The sequence below is a fragment of the Aegilops tauschii genome, chromosome 7, assembly GCF_002575655.3.
Source record: "Aegilops tauschii subsp. strangulata cultivar AL8/78 chromosome 7, Aet v6.0, whole genome shotgun sequence".
NCBI lineage: Eukaryota > Viridiplantae > Streptophyta > Magnoliopsida > Poales > Poaceae > Aegilops > Aegilops tauschii.
In genome coordinates this window covers 225,175,280-225,198,399 of record NC_053041.3, presented here as the reverse complement: position 1 = coordinate 225,198,399, position 23,120 = coordinate 225,175,280, and positions in this window count along the sequence as shown.

Below are 23,120 nucleotides of genomic sequence, written 5' to 3'. Positions count from 1 at the left end.
ATTTAGAAAAATAGAAAAAATAAGAAGCAGTCTGGGAAGGACACGAGGCCTCCACGAGGGTGGAGGGCGCGCCCTACCCTACTGGGCACGCCCCCTACCTCGTGGGCACCTCGTGTGCTCTCCAGACCTCGTTTTCTTGCACGTTACGTATTTTGGTCGGTAAAAATTCATTATATAATCTCCCAAAGGTTTTGACTCCTGTATCACGCAAATATCCTCTGTTTTCGTTTTGAGCTGTTTCTCTGACAGATCTAGATAATTATGACGTCTCCAAGCGCCCCCAAGGACAAGTTCTTCGAGAAGGTCATCAACCCCTACCTCGCGGAGGTGCTGCAACACCCTCAAACCATTGAGATGCGGGAGGAGTTGCTGCACATCCGTGATGTTGAGGGACCATGGAGGACCGGAAGCGTGGAGAAAAGGCTTGAAGCAATGGAGCAACAAGTTTTCAAGTGCCAGGAGATGGTGGAGCATGGACTTGACTCCAATCACATAATGATCACGGGGTTCACCAACAACCACAAGCTGGATGCCAAGGACATTGGGGAGGCCATCTTCAAGCTCCACGAGAAAATCGAGCACCTCCAAGCTCAAATCTCGGACATGCAAAACCAAAACTGTGAGTTTGAATATAGATTCAAAAGGATGAGTTTGGCTGCAGATTTAAGGATCCCGGAGACTCGATCATCCTTCTATGATGGTGAGCCTACGCCTTGGAAGATGGACGACAATCCTACATCATCAACAATCCCTTCGCCGGCAAAGGAGACATAATCACATGGGTATGGGCACTCCCCTTGGCAACTGCCAAGCTTGGGGGAGATGCCCCGGTATCGTATCACCATCACACTCCTATCTTTACCGTTTTTTTCTTAGTTCGATCCTATTTAGTAGTATCTTGATCTAGTAGAATACAAGTTTTGGTATGATCTAGTTTTGAGTTTTGCTTTATGATCTCTCTATGTAACCGAGTCCGTGAACTATATAATAAAGATTAGTGTTGAGTCAAGGGCTTGATTATTTTGCTATGATCTTGAGTGAATAAAAGAAAAGAGAAAGAATAAAAAGAAATAAAAAGAGATCATATTGATCTTATGGAGAGTAATGACTTCACATAGAAAGAGTATGATGATTAAAAGTTGTTGAGAGTTGACAAACATAGCTTTGGTCATCGTTGCAATTAATAGGAAGTAATAAAGAAAGAGAGGTTTCACATATAAATATACTATCTTGGACATCTTTTATGATTGGGAGCACTCATTAAAATATGACATGCTAAAGAGTTGATGTTGGACAAGGAAGACAACGTAATGGGTTATGTTTTCTTATATATGAGATAAAGTATATTGCCATGGATCATCCAACATGTTGAGCTTGCCTTTCCCCCTCATGCTAGCCAAATTCATAGCACCAAGTAGAGATACTACTTGTGCTTCGAAAAACCCTTAAACCAGTTTTGCCATGAGAGTCCACCATATCTACCTATGGATTGAGTCAGATCCTTCAAGTAAGTTGTCATCGGTGCAAGCAATAAAAATTGCTCTCTAAATATGTATGATTGATTGGTGTGGAGGAAATAAGCTTTATACGATCTTGTGATGTGGAAGAAATAAAAGCGACGGACTGCATAATAAAGGTTCATATCACAAGTGGCAATATAAAGTGACGTTCTTTCACATAAGATTTTGTGCATCCAACCCTGAAAGCGCATGGCAACCTCTGCTTCCCTCTGCGAAGGGCCTATCTGTTACTATTATCCTCTACCTTATGCAAGAGTTATGGTGATCTTCACCTTTCCTTTTTACATTTTATCCTTTGGCAAGCACAAGGTGTTGGAAAGATCCTGATAGATATATCTAATTGGATGTAAGTTAGCATGAGTTATTATTGTTGACATTACCCTTGAGGTAAAAGGTTGGGAGGCGAAACTATAAGCCCCTATCTTTCTCTGTGTCCGATTAAAACTTCGTAACCACAAGTATTGCGTGAGTGCTAGCAATTATGAAAGACTAAATGATAGTTGAGTATGTGGAGTTGCTAGAAAGCTTTGACATAGACTCTTTCTGATGTTATGATAAATTGAAATTGCTTCAATGACTGAGATTATAGTTTGTTGGTTCTCAATAAAGTTTCTGATTCATACTTTGCATTGTGAATAGATTATTACTTGAGCATAAGAAATCATATGAACTATCCATATATGTTGCTGTTATGAGAACAATCATGATGCCCTCATGTCCGTATTTTATTTTATCGACACCTCTACCTCTAAACATGTGGACATATTTATCGTTATCGGCTTTCGCTTGAGGACAAGTGAGGTCTAAGCTTGGGGGAGTTGATACGTCCATTTTGCATCATGCTTTTATATCAATATTTATTGCATTATGGGCTGTTATTACACATTATGTCACAATACTCATGCCTATTCTCTCTTATTTTACAAGGTTTACATAAGGAGGGAGAATGCCGGTAGCTGGAATTCTGGGCTGGAAAAGGAGCAAATAATAGAGACCTATTCCGCACAACTCCAAAAGTCCTGAAACTCCACGAAAGTTATTTTTGGAAATAATAAAAAATACTAGAAGAAGAATCTACGTCAGGGGGCCTCCACCTGTCCACGAGGGCGGGTGGCACGCCCTACCCCCCTGGGCGCGCCCCTGCCTCGTGGGCCCCCTGTTGGCTCTCCGATGCCCATCTTCTAGTATATGAAGTCTTTCGTCCGAAGAAAAATCATAAGCAAGCTTTCAGGACGAGACTCCGCCGCCACGAGGCGGAACCTTGGCGGAACCAATCTAGGGCTCCGGCGGAGCTGTTCTGCCGGGGACACTTCCCTCCGGGAGGGGGAAATCATCGCCATCGTCATCACCAATGCTCCTCTCACCGGGAGAGGGCAATTTACATCAACATCTTCACCAGCACCATCTCCTCTCAAACCCTAGTTCATCTCTTGTATCCAATTCTTGTCTCTAAGTCCGGGATTGGTACCTGTAGGTTGCTAGTAGTGTTGATTACTCCTTGTAGTTGATGCTAGTTGGTTTATTTGGTGAAAGATCATATGTTCAGATCCATTATGCATATTAATACCCCTCTGATTATGAACATGAATATGCTTTGTGAGTAGTTACGTTTGTTCCTGAGGACATGGAGAAGCTTGCTATTAGTAGTCATGTGAATTTGGTATTCGTTCGATATTTTGATGAGATGTATGTTGTCTATCCTCTAGTGGTGTTATGTGAACGCCAACTACATAACACTTCACCATTATTTGGGCCTAGAGGAAGGCATTGGGAAGTAATAAGTAGATGATGGGTTGCTAGAGTGACAGAAGCTTAAACCCTAGTTTATGTGTTGCTTCGTAAGGGGCTGATTTGGATCCATATGTTTCATGCTATGGTTAGGTTTACCTTAATACTTTTGTTGTAGTTGCGGATGCTTGCAATAGAGGTTAATCATAAGTGGGATGCTTGTTCAAGTAAGAACAGCACCCAAGCACCGGTCCACCCACATATCAAATGATCAAAGTACCGAACGCGAATCATATGAACGTGATGAAAACTAGCTTGACGATAATTCCCATGTGTCCTCGGGCGCTTTTCTTTATATAAGAGTTTGTCCAGGCTTGTCCTTTGCTACAAAAAGGATTGGGCCACCTTGCTGCACTTTATTTACTTTTGTTACTTGTTGCTCGTTACCAATTATCTTATCACAAAACTATCTGTTACCTATAATTTCAGTGCTTGAAGAGAATACCTTGCTGAAAACCGCTTATCATTTCCTTCTGCTCCTCGTTGGGTTTGACACTGTTACTTATCGAAAGGACTATGATAGATCCCCTATACTTGTGGGTCATCAGCAGACGCAAGGGAAGGATGCTGAATGACTTGTTTGTTTTTGTGAATGAGGAGTTGAGGAGGAATGTGCAGTCATCTTGGCATAGTAGTCTTTATAACCGAGTACTAATACACTCCTAAGTGGGAAACCAAATAATCCCAAAACACTAATCGCAGTGCATTAACTTCTACCTCGTTTCTTGTTTCTTGACATATCAACCTATAAGAGATGTGGGTGTGCATGCTTTTAATGACTTGAGACTACCAAACACGACATGCAGTGGTTAGTTCATTGCATGCAATGCTATTAATTAGCAAATAAACATTAAGTTCTCTCGTTTTCCCCTCCTCCTTGGTCACGGTGATGACGGAGGGAGTAGGTTGTGATCGGTGTGAACAGGTTTGCAATTAAATATAGCGTGGTAGTAGTAGTAATTTGGAATGTGACGAAACGCGCTCAAAATTTATTGACGGTTTAGTTTCGAAGTGCGACACTATTCCCGGATGGCGTAACGTGGGCACGTGTTCTCGGCCGTGGTGTAGCATATGCCATGGTACTAGTTCTTTTTCTACTGCTGTGTACGTGCAATAACTAGCACTGTCAGATACATATCTTACGCTTATTGGGGCATCCGATAGGAATAGCCTCGTGGCGAGCTATGGACTAGTCTTTTTTTCAGACGCATTACACCTATCTCTCGGGACTTCTCGCATGCACCATCTCTAGCTCCCTAGGTCGATGCCACCCACATACACTTGTAGTCTGAGTTTAGTACGTTATACAGGAAGAGAAGAGGTGCACGCACGCACTCATCCTCTCTCACACACGCATCTGTAGCTACGAATTGTAGTGTTCTCAACCATCCGATTGGCTCTACCATAGGTTTCACGTAGCTCCTTGGCCTTGAGATAGTACTAGATGTCTTCATTTATTACTTTGTAGACTCATTTTGCATTGGAAAGTGCTATGTGATGGTAACATATTATGTTACTCTATTTGCCTCTCTCCTCATTAATTACTTGCCACCTCATCATTTTTGCTTATTTGGCATCTATGTTACTACATATGTTACTCCCACTATGACCAGCCTTATGCACAGAGAAATTAGGATCGGAGGGAGTACTACTAGTAGTAGTACTACTTTGATGTGTCGTGCCAACTTGCACAAGTATGCAACACTTCCTGAACAAACAAGCATATAAGCTGTTATACTTACTTCTTATAAGCTGTTATACTTCTTACCCAAAGGATCTTTATATCCAACAGACACAAAATATCCGTTCGACTGTTGGAAATTACTTTAACTGCTGATCTGATGTCGAAGTAATTGCTGCATCACCACCAAAGCCCACCATCTCCTAAGCTAAAGTAGACCGAGCTAACCCCTATATTAGCATATTACTAAGATAAACAGAAGGCACTGTAGAATCATTTAGGACGTGAGCTTGTCAATCTGAATGTGGAGAGACACCAGCTTAGCCCCGGCCAGCAGCTTGGGCGAAACTGTGAAGAAGGTCAACTCGTGCACGGCGACGTCACCGGGATCCTTGCTGCTTGTCACCTCCATTTCCACCTTGACGACGTCGGTCCTGCCTTTGGGCTCCCCTGGCGGGCCGTTCGCCCACAGCTTGGCCATGTAGTGCGGCAGTGGGGACGATCCCGCTCTGATGCAGACGACCGACACGGCAATAGGCGCGCCAATGTCGAGCACGCCATCGACCAAGAAAAACGCGCGACCGTCCTCCTCCGCGAACAGCAAGAGCCGTGGCTCCAACAGTGGCACTTGCAGCTGGAGCACCTTGCCGTACTGGATCCTGTGCATGAGCATGGGATGCACGGTGCTGATGTGGTGGGAGAGCGCCGGCGGTGGGCCTTCGTAGCCGCAGACAGGCACGGGGCATTTGCAGGGCGCGAGCGGACACACGCTCTGGTGATCGGTGAGCTTGTGGTAAGTGACGTAGAGCCCACAGCCTTCGTGCGGGCACTCCACCCTCACCGAGGAGAGGACGATGTCCACCGCCATGTTCCGCACGTCAAAGCCACCGCCGCGTGCCGCTGGTTCCCGGGGCGCTCGATGCGGCAGTCCGCGCAGGCCAGGTGCCCTCCCTTGCACTGCACAAATCAATCGGACAGCACATCAATCAAGAAACCTGCACCTTGCTCGATCAGCTGAACGGAGGAGGTGTATTCGAACCTCATACACTGGAGGCTTCAAGGGGCGGAGGCACAAGGGGCGGTGGAGCAAGGTGAGGTCCATCGAGACCATAGAGAGCTCCATCGTCGGGTCCTGTTCCGTCTGGATGATCTCACCCTCCTCGTGCACAACCATCTCTCGCTTTATTAGGGCCAGGGCATTACAAAGCTTTACCGTCACATATTCATACTACTTCAAGGTGCATTAAATCAACACATGCAAGTATGTAGCGACCAGACCTCAAATGGTCTGTGCTGCTGTGCACCAGTGTCATCCCTGGATCAGTAATGCTGACACGCACAGTACAAATGGAGGATTTATAACAGAGTAGCAATCACACACTTATTACATCGAATATCTCCAAAGAGATTAAGTATGATAAACATGGCTTAAGGCCATCTAATAACGATAACAGCGGAAGACTTGGAAGATAAGTGAGTCCATCAACTCCAGCGGCATCACTGAGTATAAGACCACGACCTAAGGCACCTTACTTGTCGTCTGAAAAGTCTGCAACATGAAACGTTGCAGCCCGAAAACGGGTCAGCACATAGGATATGCTGGCAATGTAACACATAGAGAATAATGAACAATAATAATGCTATACTACATGCATATATGGCTGGTGGAAAGCTCTATGGTTACAGTTTTGCGAAAAAGCCAATTTTATCCTACTTCAAAGGAATAATTTTTTTTAACTATCATGGTGGTTGTTAAACATTGAGAAGGTACCTCCAACTCAATCCCAATTAAGTGTCATCATTAACCCAACAAAATTAATTAAAAGTAACATAGTGATGAGATTCAAATGAAAATCCAGGTACTAGATACTCAAGTTGTCCATAACCGGGGACACGGCTAACCATGATTAGTTTGTACACTCTGCAGAGGTTTGCGCACTTTTCCCCACAAGACTCGATCGCCTCCGCTTGATTCTCGCACTACATGATGTTTGAGAAACGGATGACCGAGACACAGTCTTTCAGGAACAATCACTCTTTACTCTGGGTGGACCGGTACACCTACTTTCCCCTACATCTGCTAGCCCACCTCTTCAAGAGATCTTGTAACCTACTCAGCTATGCTAGAGCCCATAATAGCTTGTGGCTGCACACGGAAGTTTCTAGCATGAATAATCTTATGATCCCTTTGAGCCTGGGTGGCGGACCTTCTAAAATCAGACAACACTGGGTTCTCCAGGTGCCTCAATCCACCCAGATGTGAGTTTTAGTTGCCACCTTAAGTTGAACCATTAATAAACATCTCACATCTGTCATGAATATCACTCAAACCCAATCCACGTCTACGAGCATAGCATGGCAATATAATAGCAACGTAGAAGTAACTCCCAAGGGTTTGAATAGAAAACAGGTAATAGGCACTACCTCAACTACTTCCCAATACCCACATGTTATCAATCCTACTCATGCAATGTTTGAGGGTTGAATCTAATGCATAAAAACTGGGTATGAAAGGGGGTATGATCAAAGTGTTACTTGCCTTGCTGATGATCCGCAAAACCTAGCGATTCGAAGTAACAGGCGGCACACTCCGGGTACTCTATCGCAAACAAACAGACATACAATCAGTACTCATCTAATGCACAGGTAAAACTCGAATGAAAGATCCAACTAGAAAGTTCAACTTAAGAACTCCGGTTTACAAAAAGAATCAACTCGAAAGAAGCAACGAAAGTCAAACGGCGAAAGAAAGAAACTTCGTTTATTAATCTGGATCTAGGTCAAATTTTACTGTAGCAAAAACTTATTTGAGTAGGTTAAACGGAAAGAGAATTTCGAGACGAAACTCTAGGCGCTTGAATCGCCTGATTCCGATAAACGAGCGAGAAGTTAAACATAAACGAAGATTCGATCAGAAATCGAATCTGAGATAATCGCAGAAAAATCCGACGAAAAAGAAAAACGGACGAACGGTTAAAGAACGGACGTTCGTTAACAGAGAAAAACCGACGAACGCGTTCGTTAAAACGAATGGTTCGGTAAACGCTTGCAAAAATAATAAAACAAAAAAAAACCGATCTAGGTTTTTTTAAACGAACGGTTTTTTTTAAAAGAAAACCAGCAAAACGAACGGGGCAGCGAGGCAGTACCTCGTCGGGGCAGTGCTCCGGCGGGGCTCCGGCGGGGCGCGCGGGGGGGGGGGGGGGGGTGCGGCGGGGTGCGGGGCTCGGCGGAAGGGCGAGGGGCGGCGGCAAACGGCGGCGGCGGCGGGGCGGCAAGTGCGGCGGCGGCGGGCGAGATGAGAGGAGAGAGAGGGGGGGTATATATAGGAGGGAGGGGGGAGCAAGCTTGGAGGAGGGGGCAAGCTCCGGCGGCGGCTCGGTCCCGTGTCCTCCATGGACACGGCGGCGGCGCTCTCCCGTGCGGAGGAAGGAGAGGGCGACGGGGTGGGCCGGCGGCCTGGCGCTCGGCTGGGCTCGGCCCAGCGGGCGCGCGCTCTTTTTTTTTTTAAAATACATTCCGCGGAAAATAATTCGTAGAAAAAAAATAAAAGTCAGAAAAATATAAAATAAATTTTCCCCGTCTAGTTAGAAAATCCAGAATAGGGTGAACATTTTTTTAACACAGAATAAATATTTTGAAAACATGCAATATTTTTAATGCAATAAAAATTGCAAATAAAATTCAAATAAATTCCAATAAATGATTTTAACATTTTTCCTCCAGTATTTCAATTGTTTTGGAGAAGTCATATTTTCTCCTCTCGTTTATTTTTAGAATGAAATATTATTCCGGAGAGAAAATAATTAAAACCAAAATCCTCGTCTTAATATTTGATGGAAATCAAATATGAAAATTCGAGAAAAATCCCCAACTCTCTCTGAGGGTCCTTGAGTTGCTTAGGATTTATCGAGGATTTGTCAAAATGCAATAAAACATGATATGCAATGATGATCTATGTATAACATACCAAATTGAAAATTTGGGATGTTACAAACCTACCCCCCTTAAGATGAATCTTGCCCTCGAGATTCGGGTTGGCTAGAAAACTGGTTGGAGTGGTCCTTCCGTAGATCTTCCTCTCGCTCCCAGGTGGCTTCATCCTCCGTGTGGTGACTCCACTGGACTTTGCAAAACTTGATAACCTTGCTGCGGGTAACTCGGCTAGCATACTCAAGAATCTTAACTGGTTTCTCCTCATAGGTCAAATCACTTTCCAACTGAATCGCTTCCAGTGGCACAGTATCTCTCAGTGGTATCTTAGCCATCTCTACGTGGCACTTCTTCAACTACGAAACGTGAAATACATCATGTACTCCAGACAATCCTTCGGGCAATTCCAGCTTGTAAGCAACCTCTCCCATACGTTCCAACACTCTGTATGGTCCGATAAAACGGGGCGCTAACTTTCCCTTAGCTCCAAAACGCTTCACTCCTCGAAGTGGTGATACTCGAAGATAAACTCGGTCTCCGACTTCGTGAACTGTCTCCTTTCGTTTAGAATCAGCATAACTCTTCTGTCTGGACTGGGCTACCTTGAGCCTATCGCGAATCAACCTCACTTTCTGTTCAGACTCCTTAATCAAATCTGGTCCAAACAACTGACGGTCTCCAACTTCGTCCCATAACAATGGTGTTCTACACCTCCTTCCGTACAAGGCTTCGAAAGGGGCCATCTTCAAACTGGTCTGATAATTGTTGTTATAAGAAAACTCCGCATATGGCAGGTTGTCGTCCCAACTAGATCCATAATCTAGTGCACAAGCTCTCAACATGTCCTCCAAAATCTGGTTGACTCTCTCGGTCTGTCCATCTGTCTGTGGGTGGAAAGCTGTACTAAATTCCAGCCTGGTTCCCAATGTTTCATGTAACTGCTTCCAAAACTTCGAGGTAAATTGGGTTCCTCTGTCTGATACAATGGTCCTCGGAACTCCACGCAAACATACGATCCTGGTCATGTATATCTTTGCCAACTTAGCACTGGTGTAAGTGGTCTTCACTGGAATGAAATGAGCCACTTTCGTCAAACGGTCGACTACAACCCATATTGAGTCATAGCCTGAACGAGTCCTGGGTAATCCGGTGATAAAATTCATGCCTATTTTATCCCACTTCCATTCGGGTATCGGCAATGGTTGTAGCAATCCTGCTGGCTTCTGATGCTCTGCCTTCACTCTCTGACATACATCACAAACTGCTACGTATTCCGCAATATCCTTCTTCATTTCGGTCCACCAGAAAATATTCTTCAAATCCAAATACATCTTCGTATTTCCTGGGTGAATCGAGTACGGTGAATCATGGGCTTCTTGCAAAATCAACTTCCTGATCTCCGGATCATTTGGTACATATACGCGGTCCTCAAACCACAAGGTATCGTGCTCATCCTCATGAAATACCTTGGCTTTTCCTTTGCTCATCTTCTCCTTTATCTCTTCAATCTCCTTGTCTGTCTTCTGAGCTTCTCTGATCTTTTCCATCAAGGTAGACTGAATCTCCAATGTCGCTAAATAGCCTCTTGGGACTATCTCCAAACATAACTCGCGAAGGTCCTCGGCTAATTCCTGAGGTAAATCTCCTGTCATGAGAGTGTTGACATGACTCTTGCGGCTCAACGCGTCTGCTACTACGTTAGCCTTTCTAGGGTGATAATGCAATCTCATATCATAATCTTTAATGAGCTCTAACCATCTCCTCTGTCTGAGATTTAACTCTTTCTGCGTGAAAATATACTTCAAACTCTTGTGATCCGTGTACACCTCACAATGGTTTCCGATGAGGAAATGTCTCCATGTCTTCAATGCATGCACCACGGCTGCTAATTCCAAATCATGCGTAGCATAATTCTTTTCATGAGGTTTAAGTTGTCGTGAAGCATATGACACAACTCTTCCTTCCTGCATAAGCACTGCTCCAAGTCCTCGACGAGAAGCGTCGCAATAAACTTCATAATCCTTGCGTTGATCTGGCAGAATCAACACTGGTGAGGTAACCAATCGTTTCTTCAACTCCTGGAAACTAGCTTCACATTCCTCAGTCCAATTGAATTTGGTGTCCTTCTTCAATAGCTCAGTCATGGGCTTAGCAATCTTCGAGAAATTCTCGATGAATCTCCGGTAGTATCCTGCAAGTCCAAGAAAACTCCGGATTTCTCCAACTGTCTTGGGTGATTCCCAACTTGTCACTGTGTCAACCTTGGCAGGGTCTACTGCTATTCCTTCTCCAGAAAATAACATGTACAAGGAATCCAACTTCCTTCAGCCAAAACTCACATTTGCTGAACTTGGCATATAACTGATGTTCTCTGAGCTTCTCAAGTACCAATCGTAAGTGCTCCTCATGCTCTTCTTCATCCTTGGAAAAGATTAAAATATCATCAATGAACACCATGACGAACTTATCCAAAAACTCCATAAACACTTTGTTCATCAGGTTCATGAAATAGGCAGGTGCGTTAGTCAGTCCAAATGACATAACAGTATACTCATACAATCCATATCTGGTGGTAAAAGCCGTCTTTGGTATATCCTGCTCTCGAATCTTTAACTGATGGTATCCTGATCGTAGATCGATCTAGGAAAATACTTTAGCTCCTTGTAGGCGGTCAAACAAATCATTGATCATCGGCAGTGGGTACTTGTTTTTGATGGTCACTTCATTCAATCCTCGGTAATCAACAACCATCCTCAGCGATCCATCTTTCTTCTCCACTAGAAGTACTGGTGATCCCCAAGGTGACGAACTTGGGCGAATATAGCCTTTATCCAGTAACTCCTTGATCTGCTTCTTAATTTCCTCCAAATCCTTTGCGGGCATCCTGTATGGTCTCTTAGATATTGGCCCTGTGCCTGGCAAAAGTTCAATCAAGAACTCAATGTCTCTATCTGGTGGCATGCCTGGCAACTCTTCTGGAAATACATCCGGATAATCCTTCACCACTGGTACTTCCTCCTGTACAACTCCTGATAAGGAATTTACTTGAGTCCTCTTCGGCATATGCCGGGATACATACTTGATCCTTTTTCCTTCTGGGGTGGTAAGCAAAATCGTCTTGCTGGCACAATCGATGTTTCCTCCATACAACGATAGCCAATCCATTCCCAAAATCACATCCAAACCTTGCGATTCCAAAACAATGAGGTCTGAGGGGAAAACATGCCTTCCAATGGCCAACGGTATCTGAAAACATCCTTGGGTTGCCATATACTCTGCTCCTGGCGAGGTTACTAACATAGGGGTTTTGAGAACTTGGGTGGACATCTTAAACTTATTCACGAATCCCCTTGATATGTATGAATGCGATGCACCAGTATCAAAAAGAACGGTTGCAGTAAATGACCTAACCAAATACTTACCTATTACTGCATCAGGCTGAGCTTCAACTTCCTCCACGCTCACGTGGTTCACATGCCCTTTGTTGAACGGGTTCGGCTTCTTCCCAGAGCTTCCATTGCCATTTCCATTTTGGGCTTCAGGACAATCAGTTGCATAATGTCCAGTCTTCTGGCACTTGAAACAAGTAATGTGACTTAGATCCCTCTTGGTTGGGGTAGATGGGTTGGTGCGGTTCTGTCCGTTGCCTCCTCCATTCCCATTACCATTCTTGGAGCCATTATGGTTGTGCGAACTACCTCCTCCATGGGTATGCTGAAACTGTCCTCCCGGCTTCGGGGTAAATCGTGGCTTCTGCTGGGCTCCAGAATTGTACTTCCCTTGTCCATACTTCCTCTTACGGTTTTCAATCTGCTGTTGCTTCCCTTCAATCATGAGAGCTCTATCTACCAGTTCTTGGTAGTTGTTGAAGGTTGCTACCATCAACTGCATACTCAGTTCATCATTCAGCCCTTCCAAAAATTTCTCCTGCTTGGCAGCATCTGTAGCAACGTCATCTGGTGCATAACGTGCTAGCTTACTGAAATCCTCCACATACTGGCCTACGGTGCGTCCTCCTTGGCGTAGGTTGCGAAACTCACGCTTCTTCATAGCCATAGCTCCTGCTGAAACATGAGCTGTACGGAAAGCTTGCTGAAACTGGTCCCATGTGACAGTGTCAATAGGGTGCGTGGCTGTATAATTCTCCCACCATGATGCTGCAGGTCCATCAAGCTGATGTGCGGCAAAACGCACTCTTTTCGCATCTGTGCATCCTGCAGTGGTCAACTCCCTTCCAACTTTGCGGAGCCAATCATCTGCCACAATCGGCTTGGTGCTACTGGAAAACACCGGCGGGTTTAGCCTTAAGAAACGGGCTAAGTGATCAACAGGTGGTGGTGGGTTGTTGTTGTTGTTGCCTTGGTTCTGCACTAACACTTGCATCAGGGCATTCTGTTGCTGAATCAACTGGGTGATCTCTGGCGGGAAAAAAAATCCGGTGTCGCGTCTCGGAGGCATCTGATAGGTTTAGAAAAGATGAGAGTTAAGAATAGAATGAGGTCTAGAGGGAAAACACTACCCATATGCTCATGAGACAAATACAATCAATATCACGCAATCAATTCAAACAAGGCAAAACAATCGATCTAACTAGCGTTACAAAGTGCTTGAACTATACTATTAAATGGGGGAAATCTACTACTGATATGGTGGTCTACTAGAAATTCTGATCCGTTGAAGACTCCATGATGTCTGCTCCAGCTTCATCAACCCAGTCGTCTTCACTTGGTTCTGAGTCGGTGTCGTCGATGATGATGTAGTTATCCGGACAAGTGCATTCGTCGACTTCTGCTTTTGGCACTGGATTTCCCATGAATACTCCAATCTTCTTCTCCAGGTCGTCATTCTTCCCTACTAGTGCGTTGATTTCCTCCAAATAATCTTCGCGTGTAGCGTTGAGTTCTTCTTGGAGCTCCTTGATCTTGGTTAATGCCTTCTTCAGTTCTTCCTTGTCCGTGCACATCTGGTTCTCCTGGCGACGAATATGTTGGTTCTGCTCCCGGATGAAAGCTGCAATTGATCCATCCTTCTTGGTTCTGATCATCTCCCATTGCGCGTCTCGGCGTCCACAAATTTGGTAAATTGTATCCTTAAGCTCCTGGTGGTAGACTTCTCCAATGCGTCCCATGGCGATGTGTGCGGCCATGCTCTTCCCTAAACTAATAGTTGGTGCTTCGAAAACCAATCTTATGGCACTAAACATCCTTCCTGGAATGATAACTTTAATCTTCCAGCTCTCCTCTTCAGGTAATGTGGCGTTGTAGGTTCCGGTGATGCTTGGTATTCCTATGTTCAAGTACTTGGTGACTTCCTTCAAGTGTCGACCAAACGGCGTGTTTTCATCTGGTTGCATGAACTTGCTCCTTGCATTCGCCATTCCTAAAAGAGTAGAAAGTGGAGAGGGGTCAGAAATGAGAAGAGAGAAGCTTTCTAGGGCTTAAGCTTAGTGGTCGTGTCCTACAGTCAACGTGTGCTCTGATACCAACTTTGTAGCGACCAGACCTCAAATGGTCTATGCTACTGTGCACCAGTGTCATCCCTGGATCAGTAATGCTGACACGCACAGTACAAATGGAGGATTTATAACAGAGTAGCAATCACACACTTATTACATCGAATATCTCCGAAGAGATTAAGTATGATAAACATGGCTTAAGGCCATCTAATAATGATAACAGCGGAAGACTTGGAAGATAAGTGAGTCCATCAACTCCAGCGGCATCACTGAGTATAAGACCACGACCTAAGGCACCTTACTCGTCGTCTGAAAAGTTTGCAACATGAAACGTTGCAGCCCGAAAATGGGTCAGCACATAGGATATGCTGGCAATGTAACACATAGAGAATAATGAACAATAATAATGCTATACTACATGCATATATGGCTGGTGGAAAGCTCTATGGTTACAGTTTTGCAAAAAAGCCAATTTTATCCTACTTCAAAGGAATAATTTTTTTAACTATCATGGTGGTTGTTAAACATTGAGAAGGTACCTCCAACTCAATCCCAATTAAGTGTCATCATTAACCCAACAAGATTAATTAAAAGTAACATAGTGATGAGATTCAAATGAAAATCCAGGTACTAGATACTCAAGTTGTCCATAACGGGGGACACGGCTAACCATGATTAGTTTGTACACTCTGCAGAGGTTTGCGCACTTTTCCCCACAAGACTCGATCGCCTCCGCTTGATTCTCGCACTACATGATGTTTGAGAAACGGATGACCAAGACACAGTCTTTCACGAACAATCACTCTTTACTCTGGGTGGACCGGTACACCTACTTTCCCCTACATCTGCTAGCCCACCTCTTCAAGAGATCTTGTAACCTACTCAGCTATGCTAGAGCCCATAATAGCTTGTGGCTGCACACGGAAGTTTCTAGCATGAATAATCTTATGATCCCTTTGAGCCTGGGTGGCGGACCTTCTAAAATCAGACAACACTGGGTTCTCCAGGTGCCTCAATCCACCCAGATGTGAGTTTTAGTTGCCACCTTAAGTTGAACCATTAATAAACATCTCACATCTGTCATGAATATCACTCAAACCCAATCCACGTCTACGAGCATAGCATGGCAATATAATAGCAACGTAGAAGTAACTCCCAAGGGTTTGAATAGAAAACAGGTAATAGGCACTACCTCAACTACTTCCCAATACCCACATGTTATCAATCCTACTCATGCAATTTTTGAGGGTTGAATCTAATGCATAAAAACTGGGTATGGAAGGGGGTATGATCAAAGTGTTACTTGCCTTGCTGATGATCCGCAAAACCTAGCGATTCGAAGTAACAAGCGGCACACTCCGGGTACTCTATCGCAAACAAACAGACATACAATCAGTACTCATCTAATGCACAGGTAAAACTCGAATGAAAGATCCAACCAGAAAGTTCAACTTAAGGACTCCGGTTTACAAAAAGAATCAACTCGAAAGAAGCAACGAAAGTCAAACGGCGAAAGAAAGAAACTTCGTTTATTAATCTGGATCTAGGTCAAATTTTTACTGTAGCAAAAACTTGTTTGAGTAGGTTAAACGGAAAGAGAATTTCGAGACGAAACTCTAGGCGCTTGAATCGCCTGATTCCGATAAACGAGCGAGAAGTTAAACAGAAACGAAGATTCGATCAGAAATCGAATCTGAGATAATCGCAGAAAAATCCGACAAAAAAGAAAAACGGACGAACGGTTAAAGAATGGACGTTCATTAACAGAGAAAAACCGACGAATGCGTTCGTTAAAACGAACGGTTCGGTAAACGCTCGCAAAAATAATAAAACCGAAAAAAACCGATCTAGGGTTTTTTTAAAACGAACAGTTTTTTTAAAGAAAACCGGCAAAACGAACGGGGCAGCGAGGCAGTACTCGTCGGGGCAGTGCTCCGGCGGGGCTCCGGCGGGGTGCGTGGGGGGGGGTGCGGCGGGGTGCGGGGCTCGGGGGAAGGGCGAGGGGCGGCGGCAAACGGCGGCGGCGGCTCCCGAGCTCACACCGGCGGCGGCGGGGCGGCAAGTGCGGCGGCGGCGGGGCGAGATGAGAGGAGAGAGAGAGGGGGGTATATATAGGAGGGAGGGGGGAGCAAGCTTGGAGGAGGGGGCAAGCTCCGGCGGCGGCTCGGTCCCGTGTCCTCCATGGACACGGCGGCGGCGCTCTCCCGTGCGGGGGAAGGAGAGGGCGACGGGGTGGGCCGGCGGCCTGGCGCTCGGCTGGGCTCGGCCCAGCGGGCGCGCGCTCTTTTTTTTAAATACATTTCGCGGAAAATAATTCGTAGAAAAAAAATAAAAGTCAGAAAAATATAAAATAAATTTTCCCCGTCTAGTTAGAAAATCTAGAATAGGGTGAACATTTTTTTAACACAGAATAAATATTTTGAAAACATGCAATATTTTTAATGCAATAAAAATTGCAAATAAAATTCAAATAAATTCCAATAAATGATTTTAACATTTTTCCTCCAGTATTTCAATTGTTTTGGAGAAGTCATATTTTCTCCTCTCGTTTATTTTTAGAATGAAATATTATTCCGGAGAGAAAATAATTAAAACCAAAATCCTCGTCTTAATATTTGATGGAAATCAAATATGAAAATTCGAGAAAAATCCCCAACTCTCTCCGAGGGTCCTTGAGTTGCTTAGGATTTATCGAGGATTTGTCAAAATGCAATAAAACATGATATGCAATGATGATCTATGTATAACATATCAAATTGAAAATTTGGGATGTTACAAAGTATCAAAAGGAGAGTCACGGCATGCATGCATGCGTTGTAATTAATGCATCGGTAAATGCAAATTATTGAAATATATCGAGTGCAGTGCTTTGATGTGTCGCGTCAACTCGTACAAGACCGAGAAGTTTGATTACTACAACTCCCTCTCGCCTTAACCGCACCTGCCTTTGGCTGCATGACAGGTGGGCCACCCACCTGTTGGGCCCACCTGTCATAGACGCAAAGGCAGGAGCAGTAAGTCAATGAAGCTGCGTCCCTCCCTCGCCCATGAGCGTGGTGGCTGGCAGGACTAGGAGAAGCTTGTGTTCGCTACACGCTCTCCCTCCCGCACGCGGTTGACATGCAGCAGTTCAATCGGTGTCAGATGGCCAGGAGCATATTGTAGTACTCCTCCACTGCAGTAGTACTCTATCATTGTTCGACTTCCCGAAGAGGCGAAGAGCCAAGCACAGCCCGGATGCTCGTGTGGCAGTTTCATGTGTAGAGTAGTCTAGGATAGCGTGTACCGTGCCTGTAAGCTTAAAATCATTGGGGTCGGCTCCATGCTTTTTTATTAAAATAATCTTCTGGCCCTACCTGTCATCCTGGTGATTCTAGTTTGCATGTTCATCTGGTCAAGACAGGAATATATATTTTAATTTGTGGTGGGGTAAATGTTAGAGGTTGCAACAAATGGAGCATTGTACACTGCGGGTCTTTCAGCCAAGTTTAGAGGCAACCATGTGGGGCAGTGCTATGATGTGTCGCGTCAACTCGTACAACGAGGAGAGGCTTGATTTTACTACTACACGCCTTCTCCCTCGCCCATGCACGCGGTGGCTCGCAGACGAGGACATCCTTTTGCTTATAGTACTACAACAAGCTATGCCTCCCGCTCGCGGTGGACGGACATGCAGTAGTGGATTCGATACTGTAGAAGCAGTAGTAGTAACATCATTGTTCGTCTGCTCGAAGAGGCGAAGAGCCAAGCGCAACCCAAACATGGCAGTTGCGAACCTTGGAGCACGCATATAAAAAAACGAGACCAACCCGGGCTAGACTAGCCTGTTGGCATTTTTTATAGAAGAAAACTCCGTGAGCACCAAACGCTCAAGCCGAGACTTGAACCCTGCTGGGCTGGCTGCGAACTCCCGTGCCTTGCCAACTGAGCTCGGTTCTCAGGAGCACGCATATAGGCAGGCTCTTGCATGAGACAAAATTTCTATGTGACCCCACTATTACTTGCTAGTATAGCCCTATAAACCAGAAAGGAGTATTTGCCTTTCTAGAGATTTCAACAGGTGACTACACTACACCAAGACGGAGTACATATGGAGCAAAATGAGTGAATCTACACCGTAAATAAATACGTAGTTCTCTCGTTTTCCTCTCCGCCTTGGTCGCGGTGCACAATATTGAGTATACTAGTACTATCATCTTGAAATTTATGAAGTCACCATAGGCACCTCGTCGTCGACGGGAACGTCTCCTGACACGTGATAGACGTGAGCGGCTGTCGCCTCCATAGGTGCTTGAATGCCAAGGAGGGAGAGGGTAGCGGTTCCCGAGACGTTGAACGGTCAATGATGCATCCTCAAATTACATGCATAGGGAATTAATTGGAGAAGCAGAATAGAGCCAGCACGATGTGAATGCAACAGAGTTTGGATTCTCATATAAAGGTGCCCCACCACTCCAATCCATCTACTCCTAGTCTCTGTGCAACACTGCTCACTCCAATCCAAGACCAAGTGACCAGAAGCCAGAAGCACCTATGGAGGCGATGGACGCGAGCGGCTGTCGGCTGTGCCAAATCATCCAAGGCACCGGCCTGCGGCCCCGCACCGTGCCACGTTTCTAGACGGTGCTAGAGACCGCCGGCATCATAGCCCTTGCCGACGCCGGCTTTGCCTCTCGCATGGACGACATGATGGTCAACTCCATCCGCAAGTTCACCGCTGTCAAGAAGCGCGCGGACGACCTTGCCGTACTGCTCCAGCCCGCGCGCCCAGGCTCCTCATTGCCTACCACCCTCATCGGCCTCCATGGTGATGAACTCTTTCAAGCCCTAGTGGCCCTGCAGGTGCCAGAGGTCGCGAGGAAGAATGTGCACCTCGAGGCCGCGCTCGTCGCGCAGCGCCTCACCATGCAAGAAACCGTCGACCTGCACATCCACGTCTACGAGGAAATCGTCTACATAGGCCACTACAAGGCCAGCAAAGACAGAAAGACATTGGCCTTCTTCCAGTGGCTGGAATCTTTGGACGCCATTGTTCAGAAGCACGTCGACCTGGCCACGAAAGCCGCTGCTACTTAGCCGCCGGTCGGTGGGCCGGTGCCCTGAGTCGAGGAGGTGGACGTCATCGATGGATGCATCTCTTCTTCTTGACTCCTGTAACCAGCACTGCATCGCCTCATGGCCTTAATGTTTTATTAGTATCGGAGTATATGGCATTTTTATTCCAGTAGTAACGTTTTCACTGTGAGGTGGGGCCGTAGTTGAGCAAACCGACCATCGGCAAATCCCCACCCCGCCCACCGGGCGTCGGCTGAGTTTAGAATTAGAAGAGAGAAATGAGGGAAAAGAGCTAGCTGTAGCACGGACGCTGTTGTCAGATGGGACTCGCGTTGATAGAATAGGAGTACTGAGCACTCGTACCTCTTTTTTAGGGAAAAAGCAGTCGTATGTCTAGTACTACCCCTAGTTGGGTGCGTGCGACCTATACTTGTCATCACTTTAGGTCTCCTTTTCAAACCGCAGCTACGCTTCACCATGATACGTCTCCAATGTATCTATAATTTTTGATTGCTCCATGCTATTATATATTCTGTTTTGGATGTTTAATGGGCTTATTTATACACTTTTATATTATTTTCGGGACTAACCTATTAACCCAAGGCCCAGTGCAAATTGCTGTTTTTTTGCCTATTTCAGTGTTTCACAGAAAAGGAATACCAAACGGAGTCCAAACGGAATGAAACCTTCGGGAGAGTTATTTTTGGAACAAATATGATCTAGAGGACTTGGAGTGGACATCAAGCAATCAACGAGGAGGCCACGAGGCAGGGGGCGCGCCTACCCCCTGGGTGCGCCCTCCACCCTCGTGGGCCCCTCGTGGCTCCACCGACCTACTTCTTCCTCCTATATATACCTACGTACCCTGAAACCACCGAGGAGCACCACGAAAACCTAATTCCACCGCCACAACCTTCTGTACCCGTGAGATCCCATCTTGGGGCCTTTTCCAGCGCTTCGCCGGAGGGGGCATCGATCACGGAGGGCTTCTACATCAACACCATAGCCCCTCCGATGATGTGTGAGTAGTTTACCACAGACCTTCGGGTCCATAGTTATTAGCTAGATGGCTTCTTCTCTCTCTTTGGATCTCAATACAAAGTTCTCCTCGATCTTCTTGGAGATCTACTTGATGTAACTCTTTTTGCGGTGTGTTTGTCGAGATCCGATGAATTGTGGGTTTATGATCAAGATTATCTATGAACAATATTTGAATCTTCTCTGAATTCTTTTATGTATGATTGGTTATCTTTGCAAGTCTCTTCGAATTATCAGTTTGGTTTGGCCTACTAGATTGATCTTTCTTGCAATGGGAGAAGTGCTTAGCTTTGGGTTCAATCATGCGGTGCTCGATCCCAGTGACAGTAGGGGAAACGACACGTATTGTATTATTGCCATCGCGGATAAAAAGATGGGGTTTATATCATATTGCATGAGTTTATCCCTCTACATCATGTCATCTTACCTAATGCGTTACTCTGTTCTTATGAACTTAATACTCTAGATGCATGCTGGATAGCGGTCAATGTGTGGAGTAATAGTAGTAGATGCAGGCAGGAGTCGGTCTACTTGTCGCGGACGTGATGCCTATATACATGATCATGCCTAGATATTCTCATAATTATGCACTTTTCTATCAATTGCTCGACAGTAATTTGTTCATCCACCGTAATACGTATGCTATCTTGAGAGAAGCCACTAGTGAAACCTATGGCCCTCGGATCTATTCTCTATCATATTAATCTCCCGTCAACGAGCTATTTCTTTCACCGTTTACTTTGCATTCTTTACTTTTAGTCTTTATCATAAAAATACCAAAAATATTATCTTATCATCTCTATCAGATCTCACTTTTGCAAGTGGCAGTGAGGGGATTGACAACCCCTTTATCGCGTTGGTTGCAAGGTTCTTATTTGTTTGTGTAGGTACGAGGGACTTGCGTGTGGCCTCCTACTGGATTGATACCTTGGTTCTCAAAAACTAAGGGAAATACTTACGCTACTTTGCTGCATCACCCTTTCCTCTTCAAGGGAAAACCAACGCAGTGCTCAAGAGGTAGCAAGAAGGATTTCTGGCGCCGTTGCCGGGGAGGCTTACACCAAGTCAATTCAAGATTTGATCTCCCGCCAACGTGCGATTTCTGGCGCCGTTGCCGGGGAGTCTATGCACAAGTCAAGACATACCAAGTACCCATCACAAACTCTTATCCCTCGCATTACATTATTTGCCATTTGCCTCTCGTTTTCCTCTCCCCCACTTCACCCTTGCCGTTTTTATTCGCCTTCTTCTTCATTTGCCTTTTTCTCACCAGATCTATTGTTTGCTTGTGTTACCATGTGCCTTCTTTTTGCTTGCATCTTTGCTTGCTAAAAATTTATTGATATGGATCCACTTAAAGTGTACTTGGATCATTTTCGATCCTTATGCGCTCGTGCTGAAACCCCAACTAGCCTAGTTGATGGGAAATCTTTAGATGAGCATGCTCATTTTGTGCGTCATCGTTTGTCTGAAAAGGGGAAGCTCTTATGGTATCAAATAAATAGTTTGCTATGCTATGCTTGGAATCTTTGTGAAATTTATGACTTTACTTGTTGCTCTAAGAACCCTAAAAAACACCTTCCCTACCTATGTGAGTTTAACGATAATGAAATCTTATCTTCCTATGGAAAGGGTGTTTATAGTTACTATGATATTGAACAAATTGAGGAATTTGTTGTTTTTAAGGGTGCTCATGAAGTTGCTTCTCTGATTGAAAAGTATGATATTACTCTCTACAAATCTGAAAATTCCGACATACTTAAATATTGCTATGAAAACTATGCTCATAATGCCTATGTTAAGGAATTTATTGAGAGAATGACCGTTGCTTTGGAAGAAAATAATGATATGCATGAATCTATAGATAATTATGATTCCGATGATTTGATTGAAATATCCCTTGATGAACATGATGCTTGCTATTCTTGTGGCCATGATGCCAATATTTATGAAGATGAATTTGCTGTAGTTCCTTATGTTAAACATGAGATCGTTGCTATTGCACCCATACTTGATAGTTCCTTCGATGAAAAGCATGATTGCAATGATGTTATTATAAATTCTCTTAATATCAATTGTTATAATGATATGCAAAACCCTAAGCTTGGGGATGCTAGTTTTGCTATGTCTACTACTTGTTGCAATGATCACGATTGGGGTGATTCTTCTTATGATCTTAAAAATTTATTTAAGCCCCATGATGAATATGAGATTGATACTAGTGTTTGCAATAACATTGAAAGTGGGTTTGGAAGAGTGTCAACTTTAGATCCCACATATTTGAAGAATGTTCAATCTTATGGTATTCTTATTAAAAGTGGGTTTGGAGAGGTCATGCCTTTAGTTAATGTTAATCCCACTATTTTGGAAGAGTGTCAACTTCGCATGCATGTGGATCGTGTTGAAAATATTTTATGTGATAGCTATTTTGTTGAATTTGCTTATGATCCCACATGTAATTATTATGAGAGAGTAAAATATGGTCTTAGAAATTCTCATGTTACTAAATTTCCTCTCGTTATGTTGAGATTGTTATTGTTTCTTTCTTCTTCCTTGCATATGCTAGATCTTGATTGTCTTGCTAATTTGTTTGATTATAAAATCCCTATGCATAGGAAGTATGTTAGACTTAGATGTGTTTGTCACATGT